At 34.3% G+C, this 22,593-nt stretch overlaps 1 protein-coding gene across 4 annotated transcripts in view; it reads left to right on the top strand.

The window, feature by feature from the left end:
* The window catches only part of LOC143229781 (homeobox protein OTX2-like), a 91,611-nt gene that overhangs the window by 29,131 nt on the left and 39,887 nt on the right, over positions 1 to 22,593 (top strand). The gene's annotated exons all lie outside the window — the stretch shown is intronic.

The raw sequence follows: 22,593 nt of genomic DNA, 5'->3' as shown, positions 1-22,593 counted from the left end.
TTGGGTGATTTTATAGCAACAAAAGTTTGAGCATCATATGTATAGCACTGTACGAGATTTTGTTCAAATCGTATCAAATTAAATACCCACCCCCCACTCACACAAATCACATGAATAAATTGTTAAAAGTAAGAATAGTTTCCTATTGCAACATTCTTAACTCGGCAAAAATACTCGAATTTCATTATGTTTAATGATGCATTTTTCTATTTCGAGGACCTATGCGGGAGAAACCTTCACGACTGGAATTGCTGTAGGACAACGTATATCTTGTCTGTCGGCGGTTCCTTGAATATTACTTTTGTTGTCTTGACTGTATCCCGTTTTGTAGATGTTTCCATCAAAATGTATTTAATTATGAACACTATTGTTACACAGAATGTGTTAATTACCATTACGATTCCTTAATATCTCGTGATGACGAGAAACCCACTTGAAGTAAAAATGTATTTCAGGATAGCTGGTATGGGTATTAAACATTTTACCAAAGCAAAGTAGAGAACATACCCATACCAACCTTCCTAAGATATATTATTGGTACCTAAAATTATTAAATTATCTATAGGTGGTTCCATTAACACGAATAGTACCTAGAATATTTTATTATCTATTAACGTTTCACACATTTTGCTTCCATAACTAAAATGTTACTTATTTGTAGGTTATTTTAGAAACGTTGCTATTACCTTAGTGCAGTGTTTTCAAAAACCTGGGGTGCCTCCCGGGGTGCTGGATTGGCAGGAGAGACCAAAAATATCAATGAAATAACAAGAGTTGGAGACGACGTTAACAAAACTGTCACTTTGCTCTAAAAAATTTTGTTTGTTTGTTTGTTCTAGCCATTTACTCGCTTCTTACAAACATTTCTTTGTTAAAAATTGTTAAAAACAGATGATAAAAGTGGTGGTTGGTTGAAAAACTTATTTTAACGTGAACAGGGTGCAATGGAAACTTTGAGTTAGGGAAGCGCCGTTACTTGAAGTTTGGAAAACGCTGTTTTATTTATATAAATAAATTATAAATAATGCTGTCATCTGCAGCAGCGGTTTCCAACAGCTGGTTCACAAGACGGTTGAAAAAAAAAGTGTTTTAAAATATAGCTACTTTAAAAATACTCGAGAAAAAATATGGAACAGCACTAGTGCTCCGTGAAGTTTTGAGATCGGAACTAGTTAGCTGGAGAGGGATTCATAACCATTGATATAGAACGTGTCACAATATTTGTATATAAGCTAATGCGTGTTACTGGTATCTTGAATGTGCCACTTATGCTGCCCTGTGACTAATGCTTTTATCTAGATTTATCACTCGTGGTGTCAGTTATCCTGTAAACGCCGTGGTTTACGAAATGAAACGTTAAGGCGTTTCACTGAACACTGCTGGTTTGTGTTGTTAGGTAGATGATCCTGTAAAAACAGTGGATATCCGGGAAGTGTAGCTTTTTCATATTATAATGTTAGTATTTCTGTAAGTGGGATATGTGACTTATGCTGTAGACGATCTTATAAGTGCAACTGGTTCCTATTTTCTTGTTTGATAAATTCTTTTAAAATATTGCCAAAATGTAAAATGTTTTAATTCAACTGTAGCTGATACATCAGAAATTATGCTAGTACCTGAAACCAAATCCATGAGAAAAACCGATGAAAAACTAATTGTTGAAACAAGTGGAAAAAGGTGATTTTTGCGATTATTTTGAACTTTATCAAGAAATGTGTTTTTCACAAACTATAAACTTGTTTAAATTACAAGACTTTGTTTGCTGTGAATTTAGAAAAATACAAATATCTTTGTAAACGTTTTGTCTCAGCTTTCTTTTCTCGTCAAAGTACCAGACTGTTAGTGATATTCAACAGAGTTAATATCAACGTCTCTGGTGTTCCTCCTAGACTGTCCGAAACGTTTTATCTCTGGTGTTCCTCCTAGACTGTCCAAAAAGGTTTGTCTCTGGTGTTCCTCCTAGACTGTTCATAATGTCTTTTGTAGATTTATAGAAATGATATCTTCGAGATCTTGTGTCTGTCTACAACCACAAGGAGGGAACTTGCCAAAAAAGAGGAGATTAAAAAAAAAGATAATCAAGAATAACAAGACTTAAATTTACTAAACAAATTATTATTGTTAAATTTCACCATGAACAGTAAATAATAACAATCGAAAAGGATATTAATAACGCTGCCTTAATGACCCCATTTAAAAAAAATGACAGGGGATTGACTACAGATTCTAATCTTCCTTAATACTTAGGTATTTAGAATACCAAGTGTGTCTTTAGTTAGTATAAAAATTCGCTACTAGAATTTTAATCTATGCTGATACAATCCTTCAGAGAAAACTATGAAGTCAATGTTGTAAAGTCACGTGAAATATAAGAGAACAACTTTAAATCTGTATCTCAATCAGTTTTTCTGAGTACGCATCAGTTCTATAGCATCTTTTCGCAGAAGACAATTGAAATAAATTAAGTATATACACAATACTGCCTGGTCTGAACCAAAAGATATTTTGAATACTTTTTACTCTCTTTATATATACTTCATATGATGATATTTTCTCAATTTACTGTATAAAATATTAAATATAATTGTGTTTTATGATTCCATTATACCTGCCTCGGTATCCATTACAAGCCGATATCTCCGATATGCTTCATGTGCAAGTTAAATAGCTTATACATCTTTATAGCTGAGGCATTACAATTCTAATATCATAACGAGGTAAAATAAAAAGGGTGTACCATTTTGCACATTGCTAACTTCCTAAGTATAAAGTTGCCTTCCAGCAATCAATTCTGGTAACACAGGATATTTTAAGCATCAAAGACATCAAAGAATAAATTTGTGATCGATTTGACTTGGAACCTTTTGTGGACCTTAATGTAGAAAGCATAATCCATATCTTGTAACATCATTCAGATAATTATCATTGATAAAGTAATCACTGTAATGTATTAGAACATTAATATAACTCACTCTATGAAAAGTTCACGAACATATTTTCTGACTGCTTCTCACAATAACCATGCTCATCACCTTTAATATAACGAACGTGTTTTTTATTTATTTTTATTTTTGAACCAGCAACAAATCTTATTACGAAGTTATCGCTATGAAAGATTCGTCAGACTGCTTGTAAGTGCTCTGATATTAGAAATGAACAATGTAAAAGTTGTACACTTGAAGTCAATAAGAAATGCATTTATCTGGTAAATTTATGTTTAGAAAAATATGTATAATTTCCTATTGATGCTGTAAAATTTAAAGATAGCCAAAAACGTAAATATTCAATCCATTTCCATCGGATTCTCTGGAAATATCGTGTTCGTATTTTACCATCTTTCAGACAACCGCAGCTTCAGCTGAGAGTGAACTAGTGGCGAGCATGTTCGAAATGTTTGGATGATCACATATCAATAAAGTAGAATTATTACACACACACACACACACACATACATACAAATCTTCAAAACAGAAAAGCTGTTTGTTATCGTAATACGAATTCACTGCTTAAAATCAACATGAGATCATGTATGTCTTGAGAGAAAAGAATGACTCAGTTCGTCATGAAGAAAATGCTTAAAAATATTTGAAACTTTACGAATTTTAACTACACGTAGGAAGATGTTCATACACATTATGGCTAGCAAGTGACAGTTAGGGCGTTTTGTGCCTAATTCGGTAAGAACACAATAATGTACTATCTTAGAAGTAATGTATAGTTGAAGCAACGTATCAAGAGTTTAAGACACGTGCTGGCTCTAGTTTGTCTGGTGGCGTATTTTCAATCCTGTTGCTTCTTGAGAATGGGAGATTTTAAAAGGCTTCACTTATATCGGTAGGTGGAAGCTCTTAGATTAAATAAATGGCAGCAAAAAATTTAAGAAAACATAGAAGTAAGGTTTCTATCTTATACCTGGAAACAGTTGAGATATATATATAATATATAATAATCTAGAACGAGATGTCACTATTGGTTTTCTAGAAGGTTCGTTTTGGAAAATCATACTGCAAAGCTTTTAAGGAGACTACGAAAATGTGACACATTTAACTGCTTTTAAAGAAATCCTGTCAATATCTCTTAAGCGTAGAGCCAAAAGTATTAGAGTAAATACATTTTTATTTTATCTGTTGAGTCTCGGAAAATATCCTTTTCTTTCACCACATTGAAAAAACACACTAGTAAATAAACTAAATATATGTATCAGAAGAGAAATACGCTATATATATTAGGAAATATAAATATTTTAGCTGGATTTATTTCTGTAACTATACAGGGAGCTTTATTCGTAAAATATCTGGACCTTCTGTCGACATTGAGTTATATGAGAGTTATTTTTGAAGAGATATTTATCATTTTTACCAATGATGGTAATACTTAAGAATGATTAATCCTGTGAAGAATAAACTGAAATCATGGAATGTCTGAAAGCGAAGTGTGAAGAATCAAACAATTAAAGTGCAATAACGAAATCGTGAAACGTCTGAAAGTGAAGTGTGAAGAATCAAACAATTAAAGTGCAATAACGAAATCGTGAAACGTCTGAAAGCGAAGTGTGAAGAATCAAACAATTAAAGTGCAATAAATTAATTCATCGTTATCCGGTATATTAAGATACAGGAAGCTTCAATAATTAGCGAACAAACATCAAATTTAAATAAATATTCATTATGTCTATCGCACCTTAAAAAAAGCTGTTATCTCAAGTAATCTTTTGATTAGGATTTTTTAATGTTTTTATCCCCCTGCGGAGTTACAACGCTAAAAACCGGGTTTCGATACTCGTGGCGGACAGAGCACAGACAATTCGTTGTGTAGCTTTGTGCTTAAATTCGATCAAGCAAAACAAAATCTGTTCAATGTTTTTTACTTTTGTATGTTGAGATTTTGAATATTTATGTTTAGTTGCGCTGAAACGTATCAAGAGAAGTAGCTGATCCAAGTATTACTTACTATTTTTATTCTTCATCTGTTGAGAACATTATTATTTTAAATAAGTGGTAATACACACATTCAAGAAACGTTGATAAATCATTGGACGATTGGTGTGTTTTATTCACGTTTACATGCTTCACAGTTTAAGATAGTTTAGTTATGGAAACTAAATAAAATGCGGTTGAACTCCACTTTCAAGCATTATAATTTCTCACCATTCATTTCCGTGTTGTATAAATTTAAATAAAAGCTAAAAGCAATTATGTTACTATTATTACCAGTGTGCACTAAGTTCGAAACAATAGCATTGTGATGACAAAATCGCGTAAGTGGCGAAACGGATTATTGCTTGTAGCAACTTATGGCTTTATAATTTAATCAGCTTGGCTAATAAGAACACCAGTCTTGTAACAGACACAGTTTCGAGTCTCATGTGGTGTTACTAAGTTGAAACTAGGAGTAAGAATATTAAATGTTTAATATAAATGAATAAAATTCTTAAAGATTTTACATTCATCCTAGAGATTACAGTACAATGTCGTTACTGAATTTATTGAGAGCAAAATAAACACTAAATGATCGAAATATTTACTTGTAAAAATATAAAGCAAAAACCAAATCAGTCAGTTAAGTTTTTGTTGTTGTTATTATTCTGGACAATTATATGAACAGGGCACATCTTTACTTTCCTAACATGTGTGGAAATATTTGTGCATACACTCTACTTTGAGAATATGGAATTCAGATACGACTCTTTCCTTCGAAACTTTTCCATACAAAAATATTTACAAAGAAATTACAATTATTTTCAAGGAACTATTTTTTGTGTTAAAGGATATGGTGTGTTCTGTACTTAGAAATATCTAGAAAAAAGAAGTCCGTTAGTTTTTCCGATAATTATCACCAATATTCCGTGTGGGCCATAACCCAAATAGAAGGAAACTTATGTCGTCGTATCATAAAGACTTCGTGTCACACGTAGTTTAACGACACTAGTGAACACTTTACACAATAGTAATACTAGGCTTAATAATGTATAAAATGTTTGTTGTTCTGACTGTAGTTTTGTTTTGTTTTTATTGAGGGTATCACTGTGGTCAAGATTGATGTATATGCTATTGGAATTGTCAGGTGTCACAAGCCTTATAAGCTGTGACTTGCTGGCGATAACTTTCAATTATAAACAAACTGCAACACATTCTACTGTTTTAAAATGATATATTAAAGATAAATCGCACGTGTATACAAATGCTCGTTATACTGTTGATTACCATAGTTGTATCCAAAGCTTTAAATAATTGTCTTGTCAAAGTTCACATAAACTGATCAAATTACTTTAGAACACAATTAGTAAGACGAATTATTATTCTTTGTTCTGTTATTACAATATAATATATGATAAGTTCATTTTAAAAATCGCCATTACACGTCCTTGATCGATAACGTCATGATGACGCAGTCTGGAATCAGAACTAACTAACTAATGATTTTTGACGCGTATTTATACACCAACAGAAATAAAGAACATTCAGCGCAATACTTGGTATACTGATGCAATAATATTCTAGCAACATGACACAATAATCTCGTTATTGTAAACAATCGTTAATTCATAACAACTGAACCACACTACGTATGATTCGTAAACAGTTACGTAAGCAAAATTACCATAAAATATCGCTTCTAAAAAACATTGAATATGAAACCCGCGCTACAAAAACTATTTAAATCATAAATCTAGCATTAAATTTTAACTGAAACGTTCATGCATATTTAACATTTTGTATTAATGTTGTATTTTTAAAGAGAAAAGGTAAACAAGGACGTTTATATACGTATAAAAGTAGCTTACTATATATCCTGGCACATTGTAGATTTTTTTATAAGCTTTTAAGCTACAATGTACTAATAAAGCACTTTTTGTAGGCTATTGTATGTCTTTTTTTTTTTGTTAAGTGAAACTGGAATTTGTTGTCTCAGAAACCTGATACTTAACGTTTTTCATCAAGTCAGTCAAAGGTATACTTGTGTCGAGAAATAAGTACTTGAGAGGCTTCCTCAGTGGAGGTGACACACCTGTATGAGAAGAATCTGAGGATGTAGGCAGAAAACATGTTGCCCTATGCATTGATAGGTAGTTTTTATAGCTGTTTTATTCATGCATATGTAATAACGATTCTTTGATACACCTTTACCCGCTAACGAAACGTATTTAAGGCCATGATCACAAAAACATTTTATATTAGACCTTCCGCTACTTAAGAAATGATAATTTATGTTATAATCCCTATAATTGCTTGTAAATGTACGCCAGACTAGAACTAAAGCCAGTTCATAAGCAATCTAAATTGATTACTTAGAAAATTGAACATGTACTCCAACGAATTATATCTGCTGTCGACTTATTGCCTCTTTGCACGTTAGAAATCTGACGCCAACGTATTTCAGGCGTGATTTTATGTTTCTTTCTAATGTAATTTATTACCTTAATTTATAATTACGTTGCACCTAAACTGTAGCTCTCGTTATATTTGATATGAACACATAATGAGATTACTGCTGGAAAAAAAACAACCAAAAAACAAGAGAAACGTACTTTAAAAATTATATCTCGTATGCAATATCCGAAAAAGCTAGAGTAAGTATCAGAGCTGAAACTAGGGCAGTAATGTAATGAAATTTTAGCATGTTACCCTGTATCATATTACAGTTTATTTGCAACCAAGCCTACACCTTAGAACAAAAATACGTTCTTAAAATAACTATGAGCATAATTTTAACAAGCTTAACTCAACGATCATTTCAGTGTACGATAAAATCAAACTTATCATAATCCGAGTTGTGCTGTGTAAAACTGACAGATTTGTTACATGAAGAAATATTACGTGTGAACAACTACAACGGTATTTTTCTGAATTTCGAGAATATATCTTGTAAAGTTTCAACGTATTTTCTGGCCATTAATTGAGGTTTACTTTAAAATATATTATTCTTAATATTATATAAAGAATGATACATATAGATGTTACGTAACAGTGAGGGCATTTAGAAAAGCCATGTTATTCAACTGTAGATGTATGTAAAATGTGGTATTTTTAAGAAGTGAAGTCATTCTCGTGCGTGAGCCGATTTGCATATATTTGCATAATAGAATATAAATCACACGATTTTCATAAACATACCTTCGTGCTGAAAGTCATTCTTATAAGACTTGCGCTGTGATTGTTATCGGCACTCTTTAGTTGCTATAGCAATGTAGGGATTTGTAACTACTGAAATGTTTTAGGGACTGTATAGAGCTACGGAACTGATTGTGTAGAAATGTTTTAATAGACCTGTATGTAGTTATGTAATATGCAGTTACTATTAGGCTGTTTTGATAGTTATATGAAGCCACAGAATGGCTGCAATCAGCTATGGAGACGTTCTATTAACTATATATTGTACCGCGGAATGGATGTATCGATGCGTTGTACTAATCATATAGAGCTATACGATTGTTGCTTTTGGTATAACTTAATAGCTAAATAAATCTACAGAATGGATGCTACTTTGTACTAGCTGCATAGATCTACGGAACGCGTGCTACGCCTTCGTTATACTATTTACATAGATCTGTGGAATGGGTGCTACGCCTACGTTATACTGGCTATATAGATCTGTGGAATGGATGCTAGGCCTATGTTATACTAGCTATATAGATCTATGGAACTGATACTATAAACATGATTTAAATTATACAGAGCGTAGCAGGCACTAAAAGAAAAATGGATAAAACCATATTCACCCAACTGAAAGCGTATAAATGTAAATTACCGCGTCATTCTCGGACAAACCCCTGAAAACTTTTATTTTATAAGCCTATTTACCCCTGTTGCTGTATGCAATTTTGTGGAATTGTCAATAGTAGTGGCTTCCTGAATTTTCTACAAGACAACGATTTTAATTACTGTATTGACTACTTTTGCTGTCATATAATCAAAGCCACACTTTCCCTGCTAAACATGTTTTTTTGCTCTTATAACGTTATTCAGTAGTTTTGGTTGGTGTGCTCCTGCTATTAGACCAGAAGAATAACCATTATCTGTTGGAAGCTTTTATTTACCAAAGATTCTCATTGATATTTTAAGTTAATCTTACACCATGTTTTTGTTGTTGTTAGAATGAATCCGTACCGTGACAGTTACTGTCGTAACTTAGATTCTCACAACAAATGGGTGACATAACAACTGAACTTGCAATAAATATTAAACTTCTAACCATAGAACGAAACCTAAACTTCGAGTGCTGTGATCTGGAGCACTTTTCCATCGATGTTTTGGTAAATTTTTCATTTTCAGAATATTACATCCTTGCATATCTAACACTTTGAATAAAGAAACGTGTCCCTGTACTATATAACCTCAAGGCGTTGTTGCTTCAAAATCCGGAAGTTTTTCTGAATTTATGAATACATCGGATGACTCTTGTAGAGATTAATGGTGTGGACTTTTTTTTTGTTGGTTTTTTTCCCCCGCAGGGTTCTATACTCGGTACAAGGCTCCTTACAGAAGGATGTTGTAGGCGGCTTGCTGAGGCGTCATCCCAGCGTCTCCAGGGCTTCCTAGCTTGTTGACTTTGGTGGCCGCTTTTCGCTGTAATTCATGATTCCTCTCAAATATTTGCCTTCCTCTTGGATACATCTGACAAAGCCTCACAATTATGCAGGCTGTAAGTGTGCTTGAACACAACAATTGCATTTCCGAAATGACGCGCTCAGCTTCTCGTGCCGCATGACCTGCGCGTGCTAAGTGCGTGGCGTAAAATTCAGAGGGACAAATTACTGGCGCCGCTAAATGCCAGTAGGCGTGACTCTACAGTAGCCAATATACTGTTCCATCATTTCTCTCCAGCACTTTGTGGGAAACTAGTTTATTTTTTTACGAAAACCTTTTGCTGTAAAACAGCCGAAAGAATGAAATCTTATGAGGAACATAATTTGTTGACACAAATTCACAATATTTGTATGTATGTTCATTCAGTAATGGAAATAATTATGGAAACACAAACAATGCCAACAGAGTCAATCAGAAATAGTCACTAATGGAAACAAGATGATTAAAACCTCGCTACAGAAAATAGTAACACAAACAAAAGCGAACAGAGACATACGTAGGTAAATGTAGACAGCATTTTTATCAAGTGCAAATCAGCAGAAAGAAAAAAAAAACATTAATGAATAGTGAACCAAATATAATACAAAATGCTTCTAAACACAGAAGAAACATCAAGAATATGTCGCTTACGTAAACATATTGACCCATGGCCTGTCAATGGCCTAGCTTACTACCAGCAGATGGTGTGAGAAAGACTTGCTTTTATAGTTAGATTAAATGCATGTGTTAATCTCGTTTATAAATACACTCAGAAATTGATATGAGGGTATTATCGTTTTATATCTGAATCCTTCGCTTTATTACAGTTCATTAAGCCTCGTTTTCATATTACCAAACTTATTATCAGTACAATAATTATGGAATATAACCCCGAATTTCCTGTTTAACATCCTACAAAACTTTCTTTTGATTGGTCGCTTTTAACATTCACAATTTTTAAACAGCCTTGTACCTCTTTAAGGATTTATATAACAGGACTTTGTGCAGGTCAAGTCATTATCTTAAATGATCCATCAGCCTCTTTATATTTTAACCACATTTGCTTTATGCTTGGGATAATTATCTTACTGAAAGATTAATCGTTACCCGATAAGCCATCGTGTTCCAGAGGAAATAACATGATGGATTAGGAACAACCTGCACTTGGTAACAGTCAAGGTTCCAGTAATTTCGGGTATCTCATCAGCGCCGTTGATAGAAATACAGACAACCCAACTTCGTAACGAAATTTCACAATTCTGTAGTATAGATGGTATACACTGACTTCGATATCGTTTATCTGTCCGTCATTGAACCAACTGCCCTTTGTAGTTACCGGGTAAATCAGCTTTGTTACTTACCTAGTTCTAACTTTACTTATTATACCATTTGTGGTGCGCATTTCAATCTTTTAGATAACTTACCTCATCTCAGTAGCAGTTTTCGATTTATCATTTATGTATCAAAACTATTTCCTACTAATGTGTATCCTTATGCTTTCGACATAGCGATTTTGCTGTGTATTTACAGCAGGGTTGCTGACAAGAAATGTACTCGACTGTCGTCTGCCTTAAAAAACGTAACCTTTATATATATAACGTTTATTGGTTTATTGGCTTGACTACTTATATTAATAGCAGCATTAGTTTCATAGTCTTATTACCTCCAGTTATTTGTATTCTCGATCAGACAAAACTTTGATTTCTACAACGCTTGTCTTTCAGCAACACCTGGATAAAACTGCTGCTTGTAAGTGTATAGGACTGATATTACGTTCTATTTGTGAGTTCCGATACTGTTTACAGACTGACATGAGTATATAAGCTTCTGAATCTGCTACCCCGTTTTGTGTTTATTGAAATTTGCAATTACTTGAACGTATGCGTCACTAACTGTGGGCTTAGCATCAAAACTATTTGTATAAGCTTGACGCATTTCTTGACATATGGTTTTAACTTTAGTTTCAAATATAATAGATCTTGATGTTTATGATTATCACACTGTAGTAAATTTAATTTGTACGTATTCATCGGGTAAACCAAAATATTTAATGACGCTGAAACTTTTAAACTGGAAATTACTCAACAATGAGTTTATTCGAACTTGTCTAAATAAATGTAAAGGCAGTGGCGTAGCTAGGAAGGGGGGGCAAGGGGGCACATCTGTCCCCGGGCTCAGTATCGGGGGGGGGGCGCCAAATTGATGTTACATAATTAGGAATTATGGCTTACATTTTGTCACGAAGGGGCGCGAAAACTGACTTTGTCCCCGGGCGCTGAAAACCCTAGCTACGCCACTGTGTAAAGGACATTCACGAAAATAATTTTTGGAAGTTGTAGGTAGAAGTAGCCCTTGTTAACAACATACAAGTTTAGGTGTTATAAATGAAAACATGTTAATAACAGAGATATGTATACCCCTTGGAGCACTTGCTACAAATCAGTCATGCACTATAAGTTTTATATAACTTACAATTTTAAATAAAAATATCCCCTGCTGGTACAGCGGTAAGTCTAGAGATTTACAACGCTAAAATCAGGGGCTCGATCCCCCCTAGGTCCTCAGCAGATAGTCTCATTAGGCTATGCTATAAGAAAAACACTTATATAAAGATATTTTTAATTGGGCTCCATTCGAAGTATGTTATTATTTGGAGTTAAGTGTATTAAAACCATGATTTTAATATATTTATTTTTAGTATATAGGTTATTTCTGTATCAAATAAAATTAATAGTAAAATATACGCTTGGAAATGCGCACGTATAAGAATATGTACATATTTCTAGGTATATATTTTACTATTGATGTAGGTAGTTGATTATGTTCAGAAAATAATAATAAATGATATATGGTTACCATTGCCCTCTCTGTCTCTATATTCAATGTACGGACATGGGACTAATATAAATTTCTCATGCTTACAAAAATCTAGCTTCGAAATTGTAACAAAAATATTGTTTACAGTGAAGGTGCCAGCTGATAAATCATTTCATTCATACTTCTTGTGGAGGACCCGGCATAGCCAGGTGGTTAAGGCTCTCGACTAGTAATCCGAGGGTTGTGGGTTCGAGCCACCATCACACCAAATATACTCGCCCTTTCAGACGTGGGGGTGTTATAATATGACGGTCAATCCTACTATTCTTTGGTAAAAGAGTAGCCCTAGAGTTGGCGGTGGGTGGTGATGTCTAGCTATCTTTCCTCTAATCTTACCCTACTAAATGACGGACGGCTAATGTAGCTTTGCACTAAATTCTAAACAAACTTCTTACGCGGAAGTTAAATTAGTCACACACATTATTGAGGAAGCTATCCATTTTTATCTATGTGGCGAACTTGTTCTGAACAGAAGCTACTGGGCTTCATGTAATTTTGAAAAAAAGTCCTTTGTTTCCTATATGTTGAATTCTATTGTTTTTATGGTTTTGTTTCTTACTTCATTCACTGGAAGATCAAACTAATATTTACAAGTCTGGTGATTACTTTCAAAGTTTTAGAAGTAGATTAAACAGATATCAACAATAAATCAAATTTTGAAGCCTATTATCCACTAAGCTCTTTACTGCCAATCAATAATAACTCAATTATTATTTGAACAACAAAACACCTACACGTCAATTTGATGAGGTATTGAAAAAGAGATAAATCTATTCTAATTAATTATTCAGGTTGGAAGAGTTTGAAATCCTAAAATTTCTTGATTTTGAATAATAAACACCAGGGGAAATTTAAAACACATTATCAAAAGATCTACGTTTCAAATCAACTTTATCTAAGACAAATAGTTTGTTGATTTTGATCTTATGTAACAATAATAAAATAGAATAAACAGCTACGTTTACTAATACACATTTTATTTTTAAGTTGGAATATTAATTTTAATTGTTCTGCTATTGAAACAAGATTATGCCATCATTTAAAATTTAAACTACTGGTTTATTCCACGTTATCCAAGAACAAATCTTGTTTATTTGTTAGTAAGACTTAATAATTAAGAAAATAACAAACATCTTCAGCGCCACAGGTGGAAATTTTGTAAGTAATCTTGAGTGATTAAATTTTTCTAAATATCAGACAGGCGGTAGCACCACCTATGTAGGAATGGCTTGGATCGTTCGTCGAAACGTGATTTTAAATACCTCCTAAAGAAGTAATTAGAAATTGAAATAATATACAGTATTTTATTTTATAACAATATCAATGTAATTACTGAGTCACAAGGGCCCTGCATGGTCAACTGATTAAGGCAGTCGACTCGTAATCCGAGGGTCGCGGGTTCTAAGTTCCGTCACACCAAACATGATCATCCTTTCAGCCGTGGGGTGTCATAATGTGATGATCAATCCCATTATTTGTTGGTAAAGGAGTAGCCCAAGAGTTGGCGGTGGGTGGTAATGACTAGCTGTTTTCCCTCCAATCTTACACTGCATAATTAGGGACGGCTAGCGCAGATAGTCCTCGTGTAGTTTTGCGCGAAATTCAAAACAAACCAAACCAAACCTGAGTCCCAAGTTCTGAGATGACCAGCTGTGTAGGCAAAATGATGGAGAGAATAATCAGTAACATACTCTATAACATCAAAATTACCAGAAGAACAAAATGGATTCAGAAAATTGAGACAAACTACAGACCATTTAGTCAGACTAACTGAATAAATAATTGATAGCTTCAATAAAAAAAAAACAATGCACTGTCGCCTGATTTCTTGATGTTAAGAAAGCATTCGACACTGTATGGTACAATGGCCTACAGTTCCGTATGGATGAAATGAGACTACCACGTGGAATTATTCGCCGGTTATCTAATTTTTGGAAAATAGTAAATGTAGAGGGTATCTTTTCTGAGTATTTTACTTCAGAAGCTGGTGTCCCTTAAGGAAGGGTGGTTAGCCATATACTATTCATCAAGTGTGTAAAGAATCTGCCATTGAAGAATCCTAATCCTGATGATGTGGCAATCTGGAAAAGTACAACAACATCAACAGTATCAGCCACAAACATACAACCGCAACAAAATATAATAAGCGAATACTGTCAAAAATTCAGAATAAAAATTAATACAGCAAAAACACAACTTGTCGTCTTTACAAAATTGGCAAAATACAAAAAACTACAGCCTGAAATATATATGAATGGAACACTACTTTAGACTGCCACATCGGCAAAATTTCTTGGTCTAACCTATGATTTAAAATTAACATGGATTAACCATGTAAGCGAAATTAAAAATAAAGTATGGCAAAGAACCAACTATGCTAGGAGTTTAACGGGTAAGAATAGAGGAGCATCAATAGATAACATACATTAGACTGTTTTGAATATCGCGCAAAGCTACTCGAGGGCTATCTGCGCTGGCTGTCCCTAATTTAGCAGTGTAAGACTAGAGGGAAGGCAACTAGTCATTACCACCCACCGCCAACTCTTGGGCTACTCTTTTATCAACGAATAGTGGGATTAACCGTCACATTATCACGCCCCCACGGCTGGGAGGGCGAACATGTTTGGTGCGACCGGGATTCGAATCCGCGACCCTCGAATTACCAGTCGAACGCCTTAACACGCTTGGCCATGCCGGGACCCATACATTAGACCAGTAATTAACTATGCAACTCCAGCATGGATAACTGTAAGTAGCAAAACAATTAAAACCAAACTACAAACAATTCAAAACACACTCCTCACAACAGCATATAGAGTTCCCAGAGCAACATCATCTCAATTTATACATAAATATTCAAACATACCAACCATACCAGATAGACTCCTACATAGCACAATAACGTATGTTAATAAAAATTGGATGAAAAATGAATTACTTTGCGAACTAGACAAGTACCTCGTACATGATGAAGAAAGTCCTAAACATACATTTTAAACATAAAAATAAATAAATGAATACATATATATAATAAAAATATAAATAAAAAGTAATGAAATTCGTCGGAAATATTTCTTTTTTTTTTTTTTTTAAAAAAGAGCCACCAACAAACTAGACATCTTACTGACAGGACAAAAGAATATCTATATATGTGTACCAGTACATGGACATTATCCTGAAAAAGGGTCAGACTAAATCAGCCCACTCTGACTCAAAAAGCAGTAACTAACACCATCAAACACTGCATGACCACATAAGTAAAGGAAGGAGGAAGAGGTCAAAGAGCACCTGACTCTCCAGGGTACATATGATATCCAAACCCGAGAGAGAGAGGTCTGAGAGGGCCGGAGTACTGTGGGTTACTGTATCCCAAAAGCACTACAACAATAACATAGTAGTAGCCGGCATGAAAGTTAGGAATGGAGGAAGAGGTCTTGTGCACCTGACCCTCCTGGGTATCTAAAATCCAAAATACCCACAAAGAAGAAGTGACGTTCTGAGAGTGCCTGTAAATATCACAGCATAACGTTTGAATTTTTTGTTCTTTCAAATTATATCATTACTAAAAAACCAAAATAATGGTGTCAACCAAATTCACTGAAATGACTTAATTTCAAACGGAGTATCTGCTTTGATAAATATTGTTAACTTGTAGTAATTATAAAATACATTCCAATTCTTTGAAGTTAACTTTCTTACAGGAATTTGGTGTACCTTTAAGAAGCTTAAGTACAGGATGAAACAGGAATTATTTGGAATTTCGCGCAGAGCTACACGAGGGCTATCTGCGCCATTCGACCCTAATTTATCAGTGTAAGACTAGAGAGAAGGCACCTAGTCATCACCACCCACCGCCAACTCTTGAGCTACTCTTTTATCAACGAAGAGTAAGATGTACCGCATATTATACCGTCCCTACCGCTGAAAAGGCTGGCATATTTGTTGTGACGGGGATTCGAATCCGTAACCCTCAGATTGCGAGTCGAGCGCCCTAACCATCTTGCAATGACGGGATAAACAATAAACATTGCAGTTAGAATCTCATTATTTATAAGTTGGTTATAAATACAATCTTTCTATATCTATTGAAACACTGCATTAAAAATCAAACAAGTAAATAAAAACTGTATATATGTGTATATATATATATAGTAATACATATTACTATTCAATCACAACTGAGTTTAATTTGTATTATTTTTGTCTGTTAACATTCTGCTACATTATGTGCTTGCACAATTGTATTGGGATGATGTAACTGCCATCCATACCATCTTGATTACATTGTTTTTGAATAATTTATATTAACCGTCCCTAAACTTACTTCTTTTTTTGAAAGGTTTTTCCTTACTTATGAATACACAAATATTATATTTGAGTCAATCAGTTCAAACATATTATACTTAATTTAGAAGAGGTTTAAGTAGAGCTTGATTATAATGGAAGTCTTCATGAAGAGCATGAGACTGGAAAATAGAAGAGGGTGGCATTTCAGTTTCATTAAATGAAATGATGAAGCCTCACGATGTTCATCCTCACGCTCAAGACAAATGCAGTCTATAAGAACCTGAAAACTGGTGGAAGGTGAGTTGTTGGGAAACTGTTGTGTTTAGGGAAATTTTATTTTATTAACACGCTGGGTTTTTGTTAGAACGAAGCTGGATGGTCGAAACCTCCTTCAACGTCAATGCTCATGCACGCATAAAATTGGTAGGCGCGACCTCTTCTTGTCTTGGCTTAAGACTTTCTGTTCGGGTATTCGTACACTTTTCTATACTTTCTTTATGCCTCAAAGTGTGCCGCAATGTTAGTGGTCATTCATAGTCGTCGCTCGTGGCATAAAGAAAGGACAAGTGAAGCCGATAGCCCACTACTAGTTCAGTGTTAGTGCTGCAGGTGGAGGACAGTCGGGCTCTGTTAGTAGGCAGTTCCTTGTTGTATTCAGTGGAGCAGAAAGATTATCTTAGCATCCTTCATCTGTCGTGTTACCCGCATGCCTGTATGTACAGCTTGAATCATATTCGTGAATTCTGCCTGCAAGTAAGTGGACAAGTTCTCGCTAAAAGAATCATGCCCCCTACCGGCAGCCCGGAGAGTGAGATAATGAGTTCTCAGTACGCGGAAGCGCACGAGGAGCTTTGACCAACACTATGTGATCTCCTTTACAGTATGTGTATCAAACGTTTGTATGGGCTAACGCTATTCATGATGTCAGAGTAGATAAAAAATATATTTAGTTATTCTTGTTAAAGCAAACTTGTTAACTATTAATAATATCATTGACTGATATTATAACAATTGCTTGGATCAAAATGTCAAGCTACGGAAGGAACCATGGAATTAGATTCACTTTCCGATACAACAAAATCATTCAAATCCGTATTTGCAGATTTGTACTTTTCAGTGTTTTGGTTAAGCTACAAGTCTGTATTATGGTTTTCCATAGATTAATATCATTCCAGTTTTTAATATTGTTGTGAAATAACCAAGAATACAGTCAGATTTATGTCCTTTGTAGTTTATAATAACAGAAATATTTACACGTTAGTAAAGACTGGCGTTTTCAGCGCCACAGGTGGGAATTTTGTAACTAATAGTGAATAGTTGATTCTTAACTGCGAATGTACAAGTTATTAGATTTGTGTCCAAGTACGTTGCAATTTTTTAATCAAAACAGTGACAGTTTGGTTTACATTTAAGATATACCAAACAATAGAACATTTGTACAATTGAAGAATCTTGACATATCACACTATATCGCATAATCAAACTCCAGACGTCTCCAGTATAACGTTCCCTGTAAATTCAATTTGTGACAAGTAAATCGGTGTGCTCAAATGTATGTACACCCGTAGATTTACGTTTATCGCATCTGTACACAGTTTTCTATTGCACGCTATTACTGATATACAAGATAAAAGTGAATGAAGCCTATTTATCTCTTCTGATTTTTTGGTTTAGTGCGAATTAATTCCAAATCTATCTGGATTATAGTATCATGAAGGTTAAATGCCTGATCATATTTGTTAACTATATGTGTTCTTTATGAAGTGAGACGCTTCTGATATAGAATTACCAAAGACGACATCGAATATTCAAATACGTTTCTCCAAACTATCCAGTGACCAAACTGCTTGCGATTCCATAACTTCATTGGTTACAGTTTATATTAATCATATTAAAATAAAATAAGCAAAAGAAAAAGATATTCCAACTAATTTCACTAATTACAGCTCAGGTTTCACTCATGTAATTTACACAGAAATTTAGGGACTTCACCTAAATTTTGTATCCGATCGTAGCGACAGGCAAAAAACGTAATATTACTTGCTATAGTATAATATGTTGACCCCACTGTCAAGACACGGTATATTAACAATGAGTGGATTTTAGGGTTAATTATAAGTTAGGAGCACATTTATTTGTCATAATATATCATTTGTATGTTGTCATTAGTTACAAGCTGTACGTCTTCAAAATTTCAATGTTCTCGTCGTCTTTTAACTACTGTATTTATCTTTTAACTTTACGCCAGGTTATAACTTTTTCCATCAGTTACATGTTGGATGTTCGTCAACTGAGTTTACTAAATCTTATTCCTTTTATTCGATTTTCGTGGTTTCACTTTTATTTTTAAGTCTATATACGTAAGGTAACATCTTAAGATTTGACACATTATTAACGTAAGCTCAGTAAAAAACCAGCATCTTAACCCATAGTTGAGAGTGTACAGGTTAAACAGTCAACATAAACTCGCAGATCACCACCATTTTTACTCCTAGATAAGCTCGTTAAAATACCACCACTTTAAACCATAGTTGAGAGTGTACAGGTTAAACAGTCAACATAAACTCGCAGATCACCACCATTTTTACTCCTAGATAAGCTCGTTAAAATACCACCACTTTAACCCATAGTTGAGAGTGTACAGGTTAAACAGTCAACATAAACTCGCAGATCACCACCATTTTTACTCCTAGATAAGCTCGTTAAAATACCACCACTTTAAACTTTAAGAGTATGTATACAGACATAACATGTTCAATATAAGCACTTTGCTACTTCAACCACAACTGTAAATATACTCGTAGAACATAAAAACACTACCGCTTTAGTTCATAACTGTATACACGTACAACTTAATCAATATAAATACCATAAACAAAGCGTATTAAAATAATTGACTATCGTAAACTAATGTATAATTCATTCTTCAACGTCGTGTAAAATAAAAGCGATTTTTAGTTATTTTATTATGTTTTCATGATTCTAATAAATTATGCAGCTAAACCATGGTTCGGCATTTAGAAGTCCTGGCTTTTGATAAAAAAAAACACGTTTATTTCGTATTCAAACATCAACGCAGGTAAACAAGACTGATTAATGTTGTCTGTAGAACGTTTCTTTTAAGATATAAAAACTGTTTACATGTTGGGAAAAAATATAATGATGAGACTTGCATTAAAGAGCTGTAAAAGATATCTTCTCATTCTATCATTTTATTCTAGTAACTTATAACATTATATTTATTCAACATTTTAATAAGTCTATCGGCGACTACAGTGTGAATGTTAATGATTTGTGGTAAATATGAAAAATAGAGTACTGCGCAAGTCACATCGAAGGTCACATTGTTCAAATTTAGGGGTGGTATGTAAGTACGGATATGTAATGTAGTTACTCTGTAGTGATAAGTTGGGATTCTTTTTTGTGCCATGTTGTAGGAAGTTGTTAGAAATCTCTACACCCTTATGTCTCCTGCTATAGTTACGAATATTTCGAATCTCCCCATAGTGGTATTTAAGGGGATTGAAAGCGTGAAAATCCCGCTGTAACGTTTTATCACAAAACATTCTTAACCATGTGGAATGAAAATAACAATAACAGGTTAAGTAAACCTTGATCTTCAGCCAAATCTAAAATAACGTAGTTAGGAAGATACAATTTGATTATATGAGATTGTGTGAATCTTGATGTTTTCAGAACTTTTTGTGAGAGTGTTTGCGTATTAGTTAGCATGCCGAACTGTGGATACAAGAGTTTGCTCTTTGTATCCCCTAGTAACAAATTCATACTTCCAAATCTACGGCTCTTACTGCATCATAAAAGTGACAGTCAAATTCTATTATTTGATTAGTGGAATCAAAGAGTTGGGTGATTGACCACCCAATCTCTTCTAGTCTGTTGATTTATAGTTTGACAGTTAACATGGACATTGCATGTGCTTCTTTGCACCCATATCTGTAGCAAACTCTTAACTAGGTTTCTAATACTTAAACCGAGGATTGCACCTGTTACATATCTTCAGCAATCTTTAAATATGCACAACACACACGACTGAAATTCAAACCGTTCAGTGTAAAAGAAATTGTGTATATATTCAAGATCACCGAAGACAGACTTCTAAGTTATAAAACAACTATTTTCAAGAAAATATTATAATAAAATATTGAACGACAAATAAAGTGCTATTTTCTTCTTTCCAAATGTTCAAGGGCCTGGCATGGCCTAACGCGTTAAGGCGTGCGCTTCGTAATCTGAAGGTCGCGGGTTCGCGCCCGAGTCGCGCCAAACATGCTCGCCCTCCCAGCCGTGAGGGCGTTATAATGTGACGGTCAATCCCACCATTCGTTGGTAAAAGAGTAGCCCAAGAGTTGGCGGTGGGTGATGATGACTAGCTGCCTTCCCTCTAGTCTTACACTGCTAAATTAGGGACGGCTAGCACAGATAGCCCTCGAGTAGCTTTGTGCGAAATTCCAAAAACCAAACCAAACCAGATGTTCAGATGTGCGTGTGTGTGTGTGTATTTCGAATTTCATGTAAAGCAACACGATGGCTATCTCTGCTAGTCAACATTAATTTAGTAGTATAAGACTAAAGAGATAGTGACTAGTCATCACCACCAATTCTTGGGCTACTCTTTTACCAACGAATAGTGGGATAAACCGTTTCATTATGATGCTCCTACATCTGAAAAGGTGAGCATATTTGGTGTGACGGGGATTTGAGCCCGAGACCCTCAGATTATGAGTCAAGCGCTTTAGCCAACTAACTGGCCATGCCGGGGTTAATTTATTTTTTTTCAAATATATTCTTTTCTTTTAAATTTCTAGTGTGTTTTGTTTTGACCAATTTCATTTGTATTTTTTTTTTAAATATTGATCATCTGATTTATACATAAACTTAAATAAAATGATGAACATTTAATTCCAGAGTTTCGGTGGTTTCCAAGTTGAATATTCAAGTTCTTGAACATTTCTGTATATTTTCAGCGAACTACAAGGGCTAACTTGAAAGTAATGCTTCGTATTTAAGGCAAGTGTTTATAAAAAAAAAAAAAACAACAAAAAACTCTTGACTGTAACTTGAACGTGTTTCGTAGTTTGTCTGTTGGAACAAGCAGTAAACATACAGGTATTTGTCTACAGAAACCTTTTGATAGCCAACCAATTTAATAATCAGTTTAAGTCCGTCTAAGCTCTCGTTCTATTGCAAAATAGACAATTGCGAAACTAAACGAAAGGTGGTACCTGCATTAAACAGCTTGTAGATAAGTTACCCCTTTGATGCAGGGCAAGTCCCAAGAACTTACCACCCAAGAATGCTTGGTGACCACATTTCACTAAGCATAACACCTCGAACACGTATTTAGCCTTCCATTAGAGCAAACAATAGAATCGATAATAAGAAATAACATGACTGACAGGTGAAAAACCAAAATAGCTGGAAAACTAATGGAGCTCTGCGTGTGTCCTTGACACTTGTGACAACGACACTTGAAGGGGTTGGTTAGTAAAGTCCAAAGGCTAGACGAGAGGGGGTTCATGAGGTCAGTTGCTTATTCAACATGTATAGATTTCTAAGAAGTACATCTCACGCTGTTCACTAAATTACCACACGGTTTTCATGCGGGATTCTCCACATGGTTGTTATCACAAGTTTTGAAGCATACGTCTATTACTACGGTATGAATGATAACACACGTTCTAAGAACAGTTAAATATATTTTAAACAGAAATTATTAATGATGTGTAGTTTTATTACACCAGAAGCAAAACATTCAAAAACTTTTATTATTAAATAAAACAACCCTTTGAATAAAAACTTTGTCATCATTTGTTTGTAAAAAAAAACAAAATCCCTTTTACTC

Source organism: Tachypleus tridentatus, chromosome 10, assembly GCF_004210375.1.
Source record: "Tachypleus tridentatus isolate NWPU-2018 chromosome 10, ASM421037v1, whole genome shotgun sequence".
Taxonomy (NCBI): Eukaryota; Metazoa; Arthropoda; class Merostomata; order Xiphosura; family Limulidae; genus Tachypleus; species Tachypleus tridentatus.
This window is presented reverse-complemented; position numbering and strand designations above follow the sequence as displayed.